Here is an 18,336-nt window from a genome sequence, read left to right on the forward strand (position 1 = left end):
CGACGGAGGGTGGATGCATGTATCCTCGCTAACGGAGGACATTTTGAACATTTCCTCTAACAAAGTGTTTGAAGTCACGCTGGTACGTTCTGTTGCTGTGTGTTTCCATTCCACGATTAATGTGATTTGAAGAGAAGTAATAAAATGAGCTCTAATATGGAAAGTAAGCGTTTCCGGACACATGTCCACACAACATATTTTCTTTATTTGTGTGTGAGGAATGTTTCCTGAAAGTTTGGCCGTACCTTTTTGTAACACCCCGTATATTAAGTGACTTTTCCAAAGGACGAAACCTTCTGACTATAGCGTTTAATGAAACCTTCTGCCTATAGCGTTTAATGTTCATAGTGTTTACGTTTACCGAGCTACATGTTGATTGTGAGTCACTTCATGGCCACACACACACACACACACACACACACACACACATACACACACACAAGACGCAAGCGTGCGCGCGCTCGCAGTGTGCCTCACCACCCACCATCCCTTCGTCCCCACCCTAACATACCACTTACTTTCACCTCCTACAGCTCCCGTGATCCCTCAGTCAGTCTTATAGCATGTGTATGTACATGATCCACTCTCGTTAATGTGACTACTGCCTATGTTCGTTAACGTACGATAACCACTCACAGACTGCAGGGGGTGGTAGCCTACTAGCAGTTTAGGATATACGAAACGTGTCGCGTGCAGTCGTTGTTGTAAGACGGAATCGGAACGATTTACCTAACATTCAAAACGGAATGATGGGAGCATTTCCAAGTCGGTTGCGTTTGTAAACTGTTCGCGGGTCGCCGTGGTTGAAGTATTCCGTGCTCCGCAAAATGGCTCTATCCAAAACTGGCACTTAGGTAATTGTGGTGCGCCATTGGACACAGATGACAGGGGTGGATGACGACTGCGGATACCTGTACGTGCGAACAGATGGGCAACTGTTAAGCAAGTGCCCGCCAAGATGAACGAAGGCGCTACCAACAGTGTCTCCTCAACGAACGTCCAGCGAATGTTGCTGAGTATGGGCCTCCGCAGCAGGCGCCTGTTTCATATTCCCGTACTGACTGCTGTTCATCGACGACGAAGGCTGAAATTCGCACCCAAGTACAGCAACCGGACGCCCACTGAGCGGCTTTTTCAGATGAATCACATTTTATTCTTCATCGGGCAGATGACCGTTGACGTGAAACGTCTGAAAGCGAACACCCTGCAACAATCGCCGGAAGGATCCTGGCCGGAGGAGGGAGCGTTATGACCTGGGAAATGTTTTCATGGCGTTCCCTGGGTGATCTCATCTTTGTGGAAGACACAATAAATCAATACAAGTATGTATCTATAGTTGGGGACCTTGTCCATCTCTATATGCAGTTTATTTTTCCTCGGCGCTGTGGTATCTACCAGCAGGACAATACTTCCGTGGTTCTAAGAGCACCACGATGAGTTTGCCGCACTCCTCTGGCTACCAAAGTCCCCGGACTTAAATCCAATCGAGAATTTGTGGGACCTCCTCGATCGGACTGTTCGCGTCACGGATCCCCAACGGAGAAACCTAGCACAGTTGGCCACAGCACTGTAATTGGCGTGGCTCCACATCTCTGTCGGTACCTCCCGGAACATCACTGACTCTGAAAATGTTGAAAAAGGTGGTTACTAACGCATTTCACATGCGGTGCACGTTAATGCGACTGGACAGTGTCAGTAGTTTCCTCCAGGATCTATGTTCTTGTTGTTATACTCGTACTATCCAAAACCAGAAGTAGCTAAACGAGCGCTGCGAAGTCTGCAACAATCCGACGCCTGGAGTTCATTAGCATCGATCATTCGCCATTCTCATCGTGCAGTCCCGATTTGGCCCCATCCGATTTTCATCTCTTTCCAAAACTTAAAGAAAACCTTCGAGAATTTCACTTCGATAGCGGTGAAGCCGTGTAAGCAGAGGTGAGGTTGTGGCTCCATCAATACAGTCAAACATTCTACAGTGACGGTATTAACAAATTGGTCTCTGTTTGGGAGAAATTTGTTCGTCGCCAGGGAAGCTATATTGAGAAATAAATATGTAGGCTTGAAGAATAAAGATGTAGAATGTTAATAATCTTTGTTTTACTTAAAAAGCTTTAAGAGTTGAGGCATAAAAAATTCGGAGCCGTTACTTTTCAGCACGTCGTCGTATTCCGAAAATGGCAGAAACATTGCATATGTTACAAAGGTGATGGTGCTCAAAAGATCTGGGTAAGAAGTAGTAATTTTAATTAATATATCCCGGAAACTTTCTTGTACCAGCTCGTAGATGCGCTGAACACTGTTGTCTTCCACGTTGGAAACTATCATTACGGTGTCGATATCGATGGGTGTTCGATTAAGACACAAAGGAGTGACAGACATTGGCTACGAGTGGGAACTGATCTAAATCAATCAGGAAAGTTGAAAATCAGTCCCAGTCCGGGATTCGAATCCGGATCTCCTTCTTATTAGGCAAATGCTCTGACCACTGCGCCATCCGGACACAATGGTCAATGCAACTGCACGGACTAATGTAGCATGCCTCTCCCAGACCCAGATTCTCAATTTATCCACACACTACTAACGTGTATATAATACACTACTAGCCATTAAAATTGCTACACCACGAAGATGAACCGACAGGAAGAAGATGCTGTGATATGCAAATGATTAGTTTTTCACAGCATTCACAAAAGGTTGGCGCCGGTGGCGACATCTGCAACGTGCTGACATGAGAAAAGTTTCCAACCGATTTCTCATACACAAACAGCAGGTGACCGGCGTTGCCTGGTGAAACGTTGTTGTAATGTCTCGTGTAAGGAGGAGAAATGCGTACCATCACGTTTCCGACTTTGATAAAGGTCGGATTGTAGCCTATCGCGATTGCGGTTTATCGTATCGCGACATTGCTGCTCGCGTCGGTCGAGATCCAATGACTGTTAGCAGAATATGGAATCGGTGGGTTCAGGAGGGTAAGATGGAATGCCGTGCTGGATCCCAAAGGCCTCGCATCACTAGCAGTCGAGATGACAGGTATCTTCAGAATGAGATTTTCACTCTGCAGTGGAGTGTGCGCTGATATGAAACTTCCTGGCAGATTAAAACTGTGTTCCGGACCGAGACTCGAACTCGGGACCTTTGCCTTTCGCGGGCAAATGCTCTACCATCTGAGCTACCGAAGCACGACTCACGCCCGGTCCTCACAGCTTCAATTCTGCCAGTATCTCGTCTCCTACCTTCCAAACTTTACAGAAGCTCTCCTGCGAAAGTTTGGAAGGTAGGAGACGAGATACTGGCAGAAGTGAAGCTGTGCGGACCGGACGTTAGTCGTGCTTCGGTAGCTCAGATGGTAGAGCACTTGCCCGCGAAAGACAAAGGTCCCGAGTTCGAGTCTCGGTCGGGCACACAGTTTTAATCTGCCAGGAAGTTTCATGACAGGTATCTTATCAGCATAGCTGTAACGGATCGTGCAGCCACGTCTCGATCCCTGAGTCAACCGATGGGGACGTTTGCAAGGCAACAACCATCTGCACGAACAGTTCGACGAAGTTTGCAGCAGCATGGACTATGAGCTCGGAGACCGTGGCTGCGGCTACCCTTGACGCTAAATCACAGACAGGAGCGCCTGTGATGGTGTACTCAACGACGAACATGGGTGCACGAATGGCAAAACGTCATTTTTTCGGATGAATTCAGTATCATGATGGTCGCATCTGTGTTTGGCGACATGGCGGTGAACGCACATTGGAAGCGTGTATTCGTCATCGTCATACTGGCGTAACACCAGGCGTAATGGTATGGGGTACCATTGGTTACACGTCTCGGTCACCTCTTGTTCGCATTGACGGCACTTTGAACAGTGGACGTTACATTTCGGATGTGTTACGACCCGTGGCTCCACCCTTCATTCGGTCCCTACATTTCAGCAGGATAACGCTCGACCGCCTGTTGCAGGTCCTGTACGGGCCTTTCTGGAGACGGAAAATGTTCGACTGCTGCCTTGGGCAGCACATTCTCCAGATCTCTCACCAATTGAAAACGTCTGGTCAATGGTGGCCGAGCAACCGGCTCGTCACAATACCCCAGTCACTGCTCTTGATGAACTGTGGTATCGTGTTGAAGCTGCATGGGCAGCTGTACCTGTACACGCCATCCAAGCTCTGTTTGGCACAATGCCCAGGCGTATCAAGGCCGTTATTACGGCCAGAGGTGGTTGTTCTTGGTAGTGATTTCTGAGGATCTATGCACCCAAATTGCGTGAAAATGTAATCGCATGTCAGTTGTAGTATAATATATTTGTCCAATGAATACCCGTTTATCATCTGCATTTCGTCTTGTTGTAGCAATTTTAATGACCAGTAATGTAATAATCAGTGGAACATCTGGTCTCACTGCCAGTCTGGATCGGACACAGGAAACTGTATTGAACGGAACTACTGAGCTATTCCGGACTAAGGGCGCCGTCGATGTGCGCGTCATCGTGCAACTGTTTTCAAGAGCAATACTAATATTGAAACGAAGAGTGGCACTGAAGTGGGTGTAGAAAAAAATAAACTGGAAGGAGTTGCTAATACTTTTCTTGATGGACCAAGTGTATTTGTAGGCTGTAATTTTAATATTAGTATCGCCAATAATGACACCTTCAGTCATGATGACAGTTGGTTTACTGTTGCCGTTGTAAGAGCTGGTAGTACTGCTCCTGCCGCTGCTGGCTTGGAGGGTTTTGATTCATGTACTATAATTGCTTGTCGCACCTATCATATTGGTGAAGTAGCAAATAAAGAGACTCTCTGTGCCCGTTTGCAGACCTAGGGCAGAGAGTACTGAAGGTGTGTGTACTTGGTTTACGTGCCACGGACGTTGTGAAAATTCGACTGTTGTCGTCTCAGCTACTCTCGTCCGCTGCCTTGCCGAAAGTACGGGAGGTGGTCGCGTTAGTGAGAGTGGCGCCCCGGTGTGGCGCGCGCGCCCCTCATAGCTCGCCCCGCCCCGCCCCGGAACTGCGCTGGCGGCGCCTGGGCGTTCCCACCCAGCAAGGCGATTGCATTCTGCCGGCTGTCTCAACCGTCACTGCCTCTGTTTGCTGTACACGCCTTTCGAAAGCCATACGCTTTATTTTTACATTACTAAACTCGCCAGACGAAATGCCCATCACTACCTTACAAGAGGACACCTTGGAGATGTTTAGATGATATAGAACTCTTACTCCACGAGCATGTGACTCTTCACCACTGGCGCAAGTCGTGGTTGTGAAGTAGGACTGGCGGTTATCGCTAAAATAACCAGTATCTGGTTACACCGCTTTTTTCATCTCAAGTTCAAAAATGTTCGAAAGTGTGTTAATTCGTAAGGGACCAAACTGCTTAGGTCGAACAACACAAACACTTATGCCCGAGGAAGGACTCGAACCTCCGGCGAGAAGGCATCTCAAGTTTAAATTGAGTCCTGGAACCGCTCAAAATAACCAGTTTCTGAAACAACCAGTTTCCGATATAAGAACGTAGGCTTCCGCGGCCGGTGTCATAATGATTAAAATTCTTCTGGGTATTATGCCGCGTCATTGCTGAAACCGACGTTTCGGCCGAATTGCAACGGCCTTCCTCAGGGCACGACTGGTTTTGCATGGGGATAGGTGCTTCTATTTATAACAGACTATCGATGTCTGACGTCACTGTTGTAAAACTTTTAATTGGCCCTCTAATATGAATGGCTAGTCTTGACGTAAGGGAAGATGGAAGGAAAGAGGCTATTCGTGGATGTCCATGTTGTCATCGATCGGTAGCTGCCCGCCAATCAGCGTTCGGCTTCTGGCCGGCAAGTTTTCCTCCTGGTGTGCGCGGAAGTGGACTGACAGTTGCTCTACAGCTGTTTGTGCAGGTACGTCCGTGTCCCGTGTAGCTTCTGCCCCGCGACCGCTCGAGGCCCGTTGGACTGGGATGGCTGGCAGTCAGGACGCCGGGAGATTGTAGCCATCTTCTCTGTTGATGTTGTCAGGCTGCTTAATAATTTCGATCACCTCCCGTATTGGATTCCCGGCGGGGTCAGGGTTTTTTCCTGCCTCGAGATGACTGGGTGTTGTTGTGTCCTCTTCGTCATCATCATTCATCCCCATTACGGTCGGAGGAAGGCAATGGCAAACCACCTCCACTAGGGCCTTGCCTAGTACGGCGGTGCGGGTCTCCCGTATCGTTCCCCTACGCTCCGTCACGGAGTATGGGACTTCATCATCATCATCATCATCATCATCCCGTATTTTGCGTTCTCGCATGCACGATTCTTTCGCCAGTACTCGGGCTTCCTGGAACCTGATGGGTTGTCCACAGTCACGGTGGTATTCCACTATCGCTGATTGATTATGTTGTTGTGATTTAAATTTATTGTGTTGTTGCATAATACCCAGAATAACCAGTTTCCGGTTTTTTGCTGTTATTTGCAGTACGTCAGTGAAATTATAAATACATCAAATTTATCTTCCCGTCCATGGAACAATGTGTATTTTTTCCTCCTTATACACTCTGAAACGAAACGACGCACCGCCAAGGAGTTATCCGAATGGGACGGAAATGGGTAGATATGACATACATTTACAGACCAACAGATGATTACAATTCCAGAAAAATTGGATGATTTCTTCAAGAGAAGAGCTTCACAAACTGAGCAAGTCAATACCGCGTTGGTCCACCTCTGGCCGTTATACAAGCAGTTACTCGGCTTGGCGCTGATTGACAGACTTGTTGAATGTCCTATTGAGGAATGTCGTGCCAAATTCTGTCCGATTGGCGCGTTGTATCGTCAAAATTGTGATCTGGTTGTAGTGTACTGCCCATAATGCTCCAAACGTTTTCAGATGGGGGAGATCCGGTGGACTCGCTGGCCAAGGCAGGGATTATCAAGCCTGAAGGAAAGCAGTAGAAACTCTCGGCGTGTGCGGGTGAGCATTATCTTGCAGAAATATAAGCCCGGGATGAGTTGCGATGAGTGGAAACAAAACGTGGCGTAGAATACAGTCGACGTATCGCTACGCTGCAAAGGTGCCGAGGATGATAACCAAAGACGTATTGCTATGAAAAGGAACGATACCCCAGAACATCACCCCAGGTTGCCGGGCATATGGCTGGCGACAGTCGCGTTAGTATCCCACCCGGTGTCCCGCTTGTCTCCACACACGTGTTCAGCCTGGAATCTCATTGACTTGAGTAGAACTGTCTCAAAAATGTTCAAATGTGTGTGAAATCTCATGAGACTTAACTGCTAAGATCATCAGTCCCTAAGCTTACACACTACTTAACCTAAATTATCCTAAGGACAAACACACACACACCTATGCCTGAGGGAGGACTCGAACCTCCGCCGGGACCAGCCGCACAGTCCATGACTGCAGCGCCTCAGACCGCTGGGCTAATCCCTCGCGGCTGATGTGTCTCGCTTCGAATTGAGCACTGGTGACAAGCGAAGACGTGTTGGGATATGCCCAGGAAAGTAGGTGTATACCAACCTGACTGTCGCCCTCCGTACAAAATGGTTCAAATGGCTCTGAGCACTATGGGACTCAACTGCTGAGGTCATTAGTCCCCTAGAACTTAGAACTAGTTAAACCTAACTAACCTAAGGACGTCACACACATCCATGCCCGAGGCAGGATTCGAACCTGCGACCGTAGCGGTCTTGCGGTTCCAGACTGCAGCGCCTTTAACCGCACGGCCACTTCGGCTGACATCCAGGAATGATGGTCTGGGGTGCCATTTCATTTCATAGCAAGCCATCCTAGGCTTACATTTCAGCAAAATAATGCCCTTCCGCACTCAGCGGTAGTATCTTCGGCTTGTCTTCGAGCTTGCCAAACTCCCTCTTGGCCAACAAGGTCGCCAGATGTCTCCCCAATTGAGAACGTTTAAGGAAAGGTTTACTATCTTTTGGTTCAAAAAATCTATTTTTTTAAATTGCATTTTTGGATCCATAGAAGTGTTTAGGCTCCACCCCTGAAACAGTTTTTCCGAATACGGAACGGAAATGTTTGTTATTCGCGGTTCAACAAAAAAACGTACCTGCCTGAAATCGGCCTTTTTCACGCACCAGTTTTTTTCTTTCGGAGGACGAGTTATTGTACCGGTGTTTGAGAGGACACGCACCAAATTCAAATAAAAGTTTGAACGCGTATGTTTGGGAGTTAGCCCCCAAGCATTTGCATTCTGGTGCGAACACTGTGGAGATAGCGACTTTCCTGCCGTAAGCAGCTTCAACGAATGGTATTCAGCAATTCTGAAGATCATGACAACGATGGGTGTCACCCTGGGACTCTATTCGAGGCAGTTCGCCAAGCATTCGGACGACCACCGGATTCAAGAGGCCGAAAACCGCTTGTCACCGGCCTCTGGAGCACCGCAGGATGGCCCAGATCGAGCAGAACGCCCTCTATGAGGAAGAGGAAGGACTAATTTATGGACCCGAAATAGCAGATTGAACGTAAGTTGCATTATATTCTATTTATATGTAGTCAAAACTTCAACCGCATTTTTTCTCGAAATGACGTTTTTTTTATCGCGCGGTATGGTAACTTCAAATCTACGAAACCGATTGGCATGATTCTTTGTTCCCGACGAAGCTAACTAAATTGTCTAGGAGTTGCACCACTTTTATTCCAATCTATCAACTATAAATATTTTTACTTGGCCGACGAAGTCCAAAAATCGATGAAAAAAACCCTATTTTTTTCAAATGGCCGCCATTTTGTTTCCTATGGTCCAAATAACTTAAGCGAGGTACAACTCCTAAAGAACCTTATACACTTCGCTAACGTCAACTCAACTCTGATTTCAGACGAGCCGGCTGACCTGTGACATACCGCGCGTGGAGGTCTACATCGAAATTTTGTTTCGTTCCGACGGCACTTCCGCCTTTACTCTTCGACATTTCCGGTCAAAAAAATTCCAGTTTGTAGAAGAAATATCAATAAACATTTTGACCAAATTTGACATTGATATCTATAACACATCCCGAGAAAAAATTCTCAAAGAACATGCTTTTTTCGAGCCAAAGATAATAAACCTCCCCTTAAGGCCTTATGGGCAGGACTCTCGAACCAGCTCAGGATTTTGACCATCTAAAGCGCCAGTTGGACACAATATCGCACGAAACTCTCAGAACCACATCCAACTCTATCAGTCAATGCGAAGAAGAATTACTCCTAGCATATGGGCTAGAGATGGACCGTCTCACTGACTTGTTCAGTTTGTGAATCATCCATTTTTTCTGAAGTTGTAATCATTTGTTTATCTACATATGTGCATCACACCTTCCCAATGTCCGTCCCATCTGGATGATTATTTCGTGGTGCGTCGTTTTCTTGAGTGCGTCATGTCGCAAGTTTGTTGTGCCTCCTGGCGTTTTTAATTTGTTAAAGGGAATGGAGCACTGTACTTCACTGCTACTGCACATCGTAAAATACTTCCAGACAAAGGGATGGTGCCATTCTGCAGTACAATCAATTTCTTGCGACAGGTGGGGACAAGTGTAATGGGCGAAGTCACAGAGAAACGTATACAATATTGTCCCAGTAATGCTGTACAGAACCTTGTGTCATGTCTTTGTTGCTTATTTCCAACTGACAACTTTTCTATTAAAACCGCCGTGATCGCTTTGCCCTTTTTCTGTAATAAGCCAATATTTGAAAGCAATGAAAATTTGACGAATAAACTTACTCATTCATCAAAACAAGGCTTATTTAAAAATCAAAAATCTAGCGCAGTATCTGTGGCAAATTAATATACCGGCTTTTCACCGAGTTATCTGCAAAAAAAAAGGAAACCCTGTCATAACTGAGACCAAATAAATATCGAAAAATACCGATTATTCAGCACTAAAATACCAGTATCGGTCTTAACCGGTTGGATTTTCCATCCCTACAGTGAAGTGCTGTGTATGCGCCAAGCAGCTCCATGGGAACACCGCAATAAGATGGGCTGACGTGGAAACGTGACATAATGGCAGGAAGCCGTTACCGCGTTCGGACGTGCCTTTGACCGCACCGTGACTGAAGGTGCCAGATCTTACGGTGCATCAGCGGGTAACGTCCACTTTGTATGCGAGGAAATTTGTACCACTCGCTTTTCTGTCGTGCGACATGAGAACAGTGGCCGTAAAAACATCCTAACACACAGGCTCCGGGAACGAGTGCCACGCCTTTTCAGTAACAAGTGACCCCTGACAGGAGTTGCTGCTGTCTGTGAACGCCGATCCATCTCAGCCAGTTTTCGAAAGAAAGTTACGAAGGAAACTGTATGCAATGGATACATAGAGAATTGTATCTCGGAAAAGGCGGCTGCTCACAGCGGCACGTAAATGTTCATATCTTCAGCGGGCATAACGACACAAAAACTACACAGCAGCTGGCTGTAATTGTGTAATGTGGTCCGACGTGTCGTGATTTTGTCCCTTTCCAAATCATGCAAGGAGTCAAATTCACCGAGGCTCAATGAAGCTTTTATCCCGCCGTCTGTGGAGGCTTCAGTTCAGGCCGGAGATGATCTCGTGATGTTTTGGAAATGTATTTCGTACCATGACTTGGGAGCTTCAATCAGGTTACCATGAGCATGAATCACGACATTTATTTCAACATTCTCGGTGTCACTATGTCGTTCTTTCTTACCACAACTTCGTGCTGGGTGTGCTGTGGACACTCCCGTCTTCCAAGATGACAGCAGCCGTGTTCACAGGACTGCACGCAGACGTTCCTGGTTGGACGAACACTCAAGCACCCAATTGCACCTCCGACTAGCCCGCTAAATTACCGTATCATAATTCCACGGAAAATGTCTGGGCCTATTTGGAGCACAGGACGAGACGTAGTAGTCAACATCCCCAGAATTTGGAATCTGTAAAGGATTTACTCATCAGTGTGTGCATCAACTGGACATGGCACATCTGAAACGCGGAACAGATGAAATTCATCTAAGCTTTGTACCGCTGCAGCTCAACCACCTTCTGTGATATATTCATTAGACTAACGTTCTTGTCCTTCGGTATTGCCGGGCTGTCGAGAGATGAGATTACACTTAACTAGTCAAATAAGATAAAAATTTTCTTCAGTCGAAGTAGTTTGACATCATGGAAACAGTGTCTGCGGTAAATACTGACGAGTTTTGAGAGAGGAAGTTTGACAGTTGTGTTTGTAGATCAGAACAAAAGAGGACTCTACCTACATAACGGTTGTGAAATACAGGGAGCAACAAGATTTCTGCAACTTGTACTGAAACCGCGCTGTGGTTAATATGAGAGTGATAGGGGTAAAATACAGGGAGCGAAAGGCTATTTACAATTTGTACAAAAACCAGATGGCAGTTATAAGAGTCGAGGGACATGAAAGGGAAGCAGTGGTTGGGAAGGGAGTGAGACAGGGTTGTAGCCTCTCCCCGATGTTATTCAATCTTTATATTGAGCAAGCAGTAAAGGAGACAAAAGAAAAATTCGGAGTAGGTATTAAAATCCATGGAGAAGAAATAAAAACTTTGAAGTTCGCTGATGACATTGTAATTCTGTCAGAGACAGCAAAGGACTTGGAAGAGTAGTTGAACGGAATGGACAGTGTCTTGAAAGGAGGATATAAGATGAACATCAACAAAAGCAAAACGAGGATAATGGAATGTAGTCGAATTAAGTCGGGTGATATTGAGGGTATTAGATTAGGAAATGAGACACTTAAAGTACCAAAGGAGTTTTGCTATTTGGGGAGCAAAATAACTGATGATGGTCGAAGTAGAGAGGATATAAAATGTAGACCAATGGAAAGGAAAGCGTTTCTGAAGAAGAGAAATTTGTTAACATCGAGTATAGATCTAAGTGTCAGGAAGTCGTTTCTGAAAGTATTTGTATGGAGTGTAGCCACGTATGGAAGTGAAACATGGACGATAAATAGTTTAGACAAGAAGAGAATAGAAGCTTTCGAAATGTGGTGCTACAGAAGAATGCTGAAGATTAGATGGGTAGATCACATAACTAATGAGGAGGTGTTGAATAGGATTGGGGAGAAGAGAAGTTTGTGGCACAACTTGACTAGAAGAAGGGATCTGTTGGTAGGACATGCTCTGAGGCATCAAGAGATCAACAATTTAGTATTGGAGGGCAGAGTGGAGGGTAAAAATCGTAGAGGGAGACCAAGAGATGAATACACTAAACAGATTCAGAAGGATGTAGGTTGCAGTAGGTACTGGGAGATGAAGAAGCTTGCACAGGATAGAGTAGCATGGAGAGCTGCATCAAACCAGTCTCAGGACTGAATACCACAACAAAAACACAACAGGATATAAAAGACAAATCGTGGTTGAGAAAGGAGTGGGAAAGGATAGTAAGCTATCCACTGTATTATTCAGTCTGTACATTGCGCAAGCAGTGAAGGAAATCAAAGAGAAATTTGGAGAAAGAGTTAAATTTGAAGGAGGGCAAATAATAACTTTGACGTTTGCTCAAGACAGTAATTCTGTAAGACACGGTAAAGGACTTGGAAGAGCAGTTAAATGGAATGGATAGTGTCTCGAAAAAGAGACTGTAAGATTAATGTCTGGAAAATCAAAACAAGGTTAACAGAATTTAGTCGAATTAAATCAGGCGATGCTTACTGAATTAGATTCGGAAAACAGATAATAAATGTAGTAGATGATTTTTGCTGTTTGGGCAGCAAACTTAGTCTTGATGGACGAAGTAGAGAGGATATAAAATAAAGTCTGGAAACAGTAACTAAAGCGTTTTTGAATAAAGAAAAATTTAGCAACATTGAATACAAATTTAAATCTTTGTAAGCTTTTTCTGAGGATGTAGCCTTGACAGAAAGTGAAAAGTGGACGGTAAACAATTCAGGTAAGAAGCTTTTTAAATGCTGCAGGAGAGTGTTGAAGGCTAGATAGATAGACCGAACAACTAATGAAGAGGTAACGAATCAAACTGGGGATAATGAAATTTGTGGCACAACTTCACTAAAAGAAGGGATCAGATGATACATTTTGAGGCCTCAAGGAATCGTGAATTTTGCAATGGAGGGAGGTTCAAATGGTTCAAATGGCTCTGAGCACTATGGGACTCAACATCTGAGGTCATAAGTCCCAAAGAACTTAGAACTACTTAAACCTAACTAACCTAAGGACATCACACACACCCCTGCCCGAGGCAGGATTCGAACCTGCGACCGTAGCAGTCCCGCGGTTCCGGACTGCAGCGCCAGAACCGCTAGACCACCGCGGCCGGCAATGGAGGGAGGTGTGGAGGGTAAAAATTATAGATGCAGACCAGGGTATGAATGCAGTAAGCAGACTCAGATGGGTACTGGACGCACTTGTTTTTCAGGGGTGAAGAGGTTTTCGCTGGATAAACTAACGTGGAGCGCCGCATGAGTCCAGTCTTCGGACTGAAGAACACAACGGCATCAGCAGATCAATTATTTTCGATCCATGGTAATTATTTAATCGCATCCAGCGATTACCTTTACACGGATTCCTTGAATATGTTCTAAATGTTTGACGTTTCACATTTGGAGAGCAGATTGACGCCACACGAAGTCAGTAGCTGAAAAAAAGGAATTTCGAAGTGCTGGTTAGACCGGTAAGGTATGTGGTGAGGAAGCGTTGGGAAAGTTATCACATGAAATTTCCTGGCAGATTAAAACCGTGTCCCGGACCGAGACTCGAACTCGAGACCTTTGCCTTTCGCGGGCAAGTGCTCTGCCATCTGAGCTACTGCCATATCCTTTCTTCCAGGAGTGATAGTTCTGCAAGGTTCGCAGGAGAGCTTCTTTGAAGTTTGGAAAGTAGGAGACGAGGTACTGGCGGAAGTAAAGCTGTGAGGAGGGACCGTGAGTCGTGCTTGGGTAGCTCAGATGGTAGAGCACTTGCCCGCGAAAGGTTAAGGTCCCGAGTTCGAGTCTCAGTCCGGCAGACGGTTTTAATCTGCCAGGAAGTTTCATATCAGCGCACACTCCGCTGCACAGTGAAAATCTCATTTTGGAAGTTATCACATGCCATATTCGTCAGCCCAGCGTGTGACTGACGGATCCGAGAAACAAGGAAAATCTGATGTAAGACAGTTTCGCATGGTCTGGGCTTTCTGCGTTACTGCAGTGGCGTCGTCTCCCAGGATGCGGTAAGCGCAACACGGCTAACTACATAAGTGCTGAACACACCATCTCATCCGGTCCGCTGCTCTCATTCCCTGCCCACATTATCCGCCACGGTCGGCACTACCACAGAAACGGAAATGACGGACGCAAACGGCTTCTGCACCGACCAGTTAACAAGATTAGGACACAGGCGTGCAACTGTGTATTAGTAGACACACCAAAAAGTAGTTTGTTTGAATATGATCAATACACTGAATTTAGACAGGGAGTGGACCTAAGATCTAACAGTCTGTAATGAGGAAAACTGACGGCTGCTTAATGGTCTAGCGAACAATATAGCCAAAGTTAAACTACATCAAAATGCAAGCTGTGTTGAGCAAGAAAATGAAGTCAGTATCAGTTAAAAGAGATCTTAAGGAACCAGCGGAAACACGCTCCTATCGGAGCACGAAAATGCGAATATGTTCCGTTTCTTTAAAAGACTTCAACTGAAATATCGGTACCACCTGCATCGTTGTACGTTCCTCAACACCTTTAAAAATTTTCCCAAACATTTTGCCACGCAAACTTATTGAAAAAATATGCAACTCTCCTCAAATTCCCACAAGCTCCTCTAACTGTAACTCACAAGTCAATAGTCCATCGCTGTAAGTCGCCCATACACATCCACAGTTGCCTTTTCTCACTCACTCATTCAGCCCAACTCACAGTCATTATGTCTTTGTGTCCCTCTGTCATTTTCTCCCGCGTCACAGCCACAGTCCCCTTCGTTCGGTCCTAGTACTACAATTTCTTCTCACTGTCACTGTTTCCCTCTTGATCTCTCTTACTTCTAATTTCTCATTCTACTGCTTCTGTCTCGTCTCACTCTCACTATCTCTGTCTTCCTCATTGTCATTGTCATATACTCGTCTCTCATCACCACTGGCTCTCATCGACTTCCACTTTCTCTTTATTCCTCTCCACTGCCACTGTCTCTTTCCCTCTTTTCCTCGCACTGTTCTTTCACTGTCAACTATGTTCCACAGCCACGGTGTCCCTCGCTTTCTCTCACACTACCGTTGTCTCCTTCGTTATTTCTACCACACATCGACTGTCTACTATATCCCAGTATTTATTAGTTTCCAGCCCCTTTGTCAGTACCACTATCTTCTTCTCTCCCAACATAAAAAATGGCGAATATGTTCGCATGCCAAAATTCTTGGAAATTTTTTTAAAAATGCTGAGAAAGATAGAATGAGGCAGCCATTACCCCACTTTTGAATCAAACTCTTTTAAATAAAGAGGAATATAATGACATTTTCTGTGCTCTGATAGGATCAGTTTTCCCCTAATTCTCTTTTTTCCCTGGTGCAGCAGGGCATGAAGTCATATGAAAAGAAATGTATTCGTCAGTAAAATTTAGATAGTTTACGTATGTGAAACTTAAATAATGCAAAACTAATTTTACACCGCAGACTGAAATTTACGTGCAAAAAAAGTTGCATGTTCTTCATTACTACAACAAGGGGTTCGCAGACGATAATAGAGGCACTTTACAGCATATTTCTCCGTGCTACGTCAATTTACAAACTACGTTTTTGCCTGACACCACATTTTGCGTGCGTGTTTTACGTGTGGAGGAAGCGTAACTTTAAACTTCTGTATCTCGGAAACGGATAAAGTTTCTAGGTTGGTGGATATCGGGATCTTAGGAATGTATCGCAAAAATTGCAGCTATTTGCTGTGTGTAGCCGTTCCGGAATCCGCGGTTAGGTTTTGGTACCCAAAAATCAAGGTTTTGTGGTCTTTCTCTATAATTACAAAGATTTTTGAAAAAGGGTAGATGGATCTTCTAGATAAATGACTAGAGAATATACTATTAAAATGTGAGCAATTTTCCGCAGTCATTTATTATTTAGATTTCGCCTCATACCGGATTTTACGTGTACAAGTGGGATAACTTTGCCCCTCTGTATGTTGAAAACGCATTAAAATATCAAAAACGTTTTCACGACTGTTCGTGATTGGGATCTTCGGAATATATCGTAAAAATTACAGCCATTTGCTGTGCATAGCCGTCTTGGAATCCTCGACTGGTTTTGGTCCGCTGGTGGCGGCGAAAAAAAAAACTTTTTGTGAGTTTTTCCCGACAACCGAACATGAACTGTGCCTCCAGAAGTCCCATTAAGCCCACGGAAGACCACCTCAAATGCAAAAATAGCAAACCGATCTAATGCATTTCCCTAAGCGGAAGAAAGTGTGTAATATTCATACTTTGACCTAGTAATGTAGGATAGTGACACTACGATGATCCGTCTGTTGGACATACAAATGGTTCCTAGCCCAAGGGCTATCCAAAACATTTGACACTCCCTTTTTATCACCAACAGAACCCGAGGTTTGAGCACCCCCGTTGCGCGGCGTTTTGGAACATATTAGGTACGCGTGCTGTCGCATGCATACCGATTACCGACCAGCAAGTTCTAACGGCCGCTTCAGATGGAGAAACGCCGCTTGGGTTTACAAGAACGAGATCAAAAAGTGCGAATGGTCAAGAGTCTATGGAAGATTAGTCCCAGAAGAACTAGTAATCGAAGACAATTTTTGTAAGTATAGCCGAGGAGACGGAGGAGGGGGACTCCCGTGACATTCCTAGAGAAACGGCATCTGGTGAGTCCGATAAGGATGCTGTGTCGGATGCTGGCGCAGTGCCACTCGGAGAGTGAAGAGCTACTGATGTGATACCAGGAAAACTTTCCTGTTGGCACGGTGGTAATCTCACCCTCGGAGCAAGAAATGTGCTTCGTGTCAGAAAGAGTCGATAAGGTAGCGTTGGACATAGTAACTTAGTACTTTTATTGCAAAAATATAGTGAGTATTTCTTGAATGGTTGAGTACAGACACTATGCGCCGGAGCATCAATTGCTTCAGGAGTACCAAGTTCCAATATAACATGGCACATGTACTCAAAGTGACATAATCCTGATATTTACTTTTAAGAGTTTATGAGTGTTTCTTAGGATAGACTATTCTAGTTGTAGTAGATCTATTCAACACAGAATAATTAATGTATGAGTCCAGGCTTTAATATTTGTTGGAACCGCGCGACCGCTACGGTCCCAGGTTCGAATCCTGCCTCGGGCATGGATGTGCGTTATGTCCTTAGGTTAGTTAGGTTTAAGTAGTTCTAAGTTCTAGGGGACTGATGACCTCAGATGTTAAGTTCCATAGCGCTCAGAGCCATTTGAACCATTTTTAATATTTGTACAGTCCTAATTTGTGTTATACATGCTGGATTAGATAACGAGAGTGCAGGTTTAGAATATTAGCGGCAATAACTGTCTCTACGAGCGACACGACGTTATCACTTGCTACGGTTGAACTAGCCGTGCACGCCGTTACAATATTACAATTATCCGTAATTTTCTGCACAATTAGTCGGTGATCACAAGGAGAAGATTCCCAAGGACAAATTGTCAAGGCAGAATAAAGAATGTGCCTTCTGAGATTACTGTTATTACGCATACGGCGTTTTTTTTTTTTTATCAGTGGCAGTAGATACTACTGATTACCAGAAGTAATTAAAATTTATACTGTTCCAGTGAAAATACTGTATGTTGTAGCTCACGGGTAATCAGTGCTTGATACATTTAAGTATCGCTATCTAAATATACCATTTTTATCCTCGTGAAGCTACAAGAATGTTGCGAACATGCAGTACTATGTTGGCACGTCGCTGGTAGAGAGTTCTTGTTGTTTTTTTCCAGTCTCCCTCTGTCAGACTGAGTCATGTGTTCATGTAAACTTAAATGAGGTAGAATCAAGTCTAATGTAATCTTACGTTAGTGCTGTTATGTGTCACTTTGTAAAAATTGTTAAGCCCGCATGACTTGGAATGTGTCCACAATCGATGGATGTGTAGAAGCCTAGCAGCAAGAAATGATCAACTTTGCTGAGATATGGCGTACGTGGGGGCCAATGGTGCCCTCTCTTTTGTGACCAGCTAGGGCGTTATTATGTCCAATTTATTTAGAGGAAAGTGAAACCAAATTCTACTAGGCCTTGTCAATGTCAAAGGATGCAGTTCCAGAACACGTGTGACTTTGAATGGGACGAAACCCTTAGTCTCTGGGAAATTAGTTTTTGATATCATAATATTTCTCTTGTACAGGGAACGCAACAGCAGTAGCCATGTGGAAACGATGTAGGAGGAACGCTGTGTCTCGAATGACCGCAATGGATTAACTTCATCCACA

General features: G+C 44.9%; 1 protein-coding gene across 1 annotated transcript in view; it reads left to right on the top strand.

Annotated features, from left to right (window-relative positions):
- Positions 1 to 18,336, top strand: part of LOC126458122 (leucine-rich repeat-containing G-protein coupled receptor 5-like) — a 448,428-nt gene that overhangs the window by 103,494 nt on the left and 326,598 nt on the right. The gene's annotated exons all lie outside the window — the stretch shown is intronic.

Source organism: Schistocerca serialis, chromosome 2 (assembly GCF_023864345.2).
Source record: "Schistocerca serialis cubense isolate TAMUIC-IGC-003099 chromosome 2, iqSchSeri2.2, whole genome shotgun sequence".
Taxonomy (NCBI): Eukaryota; Metazoa; Arthropoda; class Insecta; order Orthoptera; family Acrididae; genus Schistocerca; species Schistocerca serialis.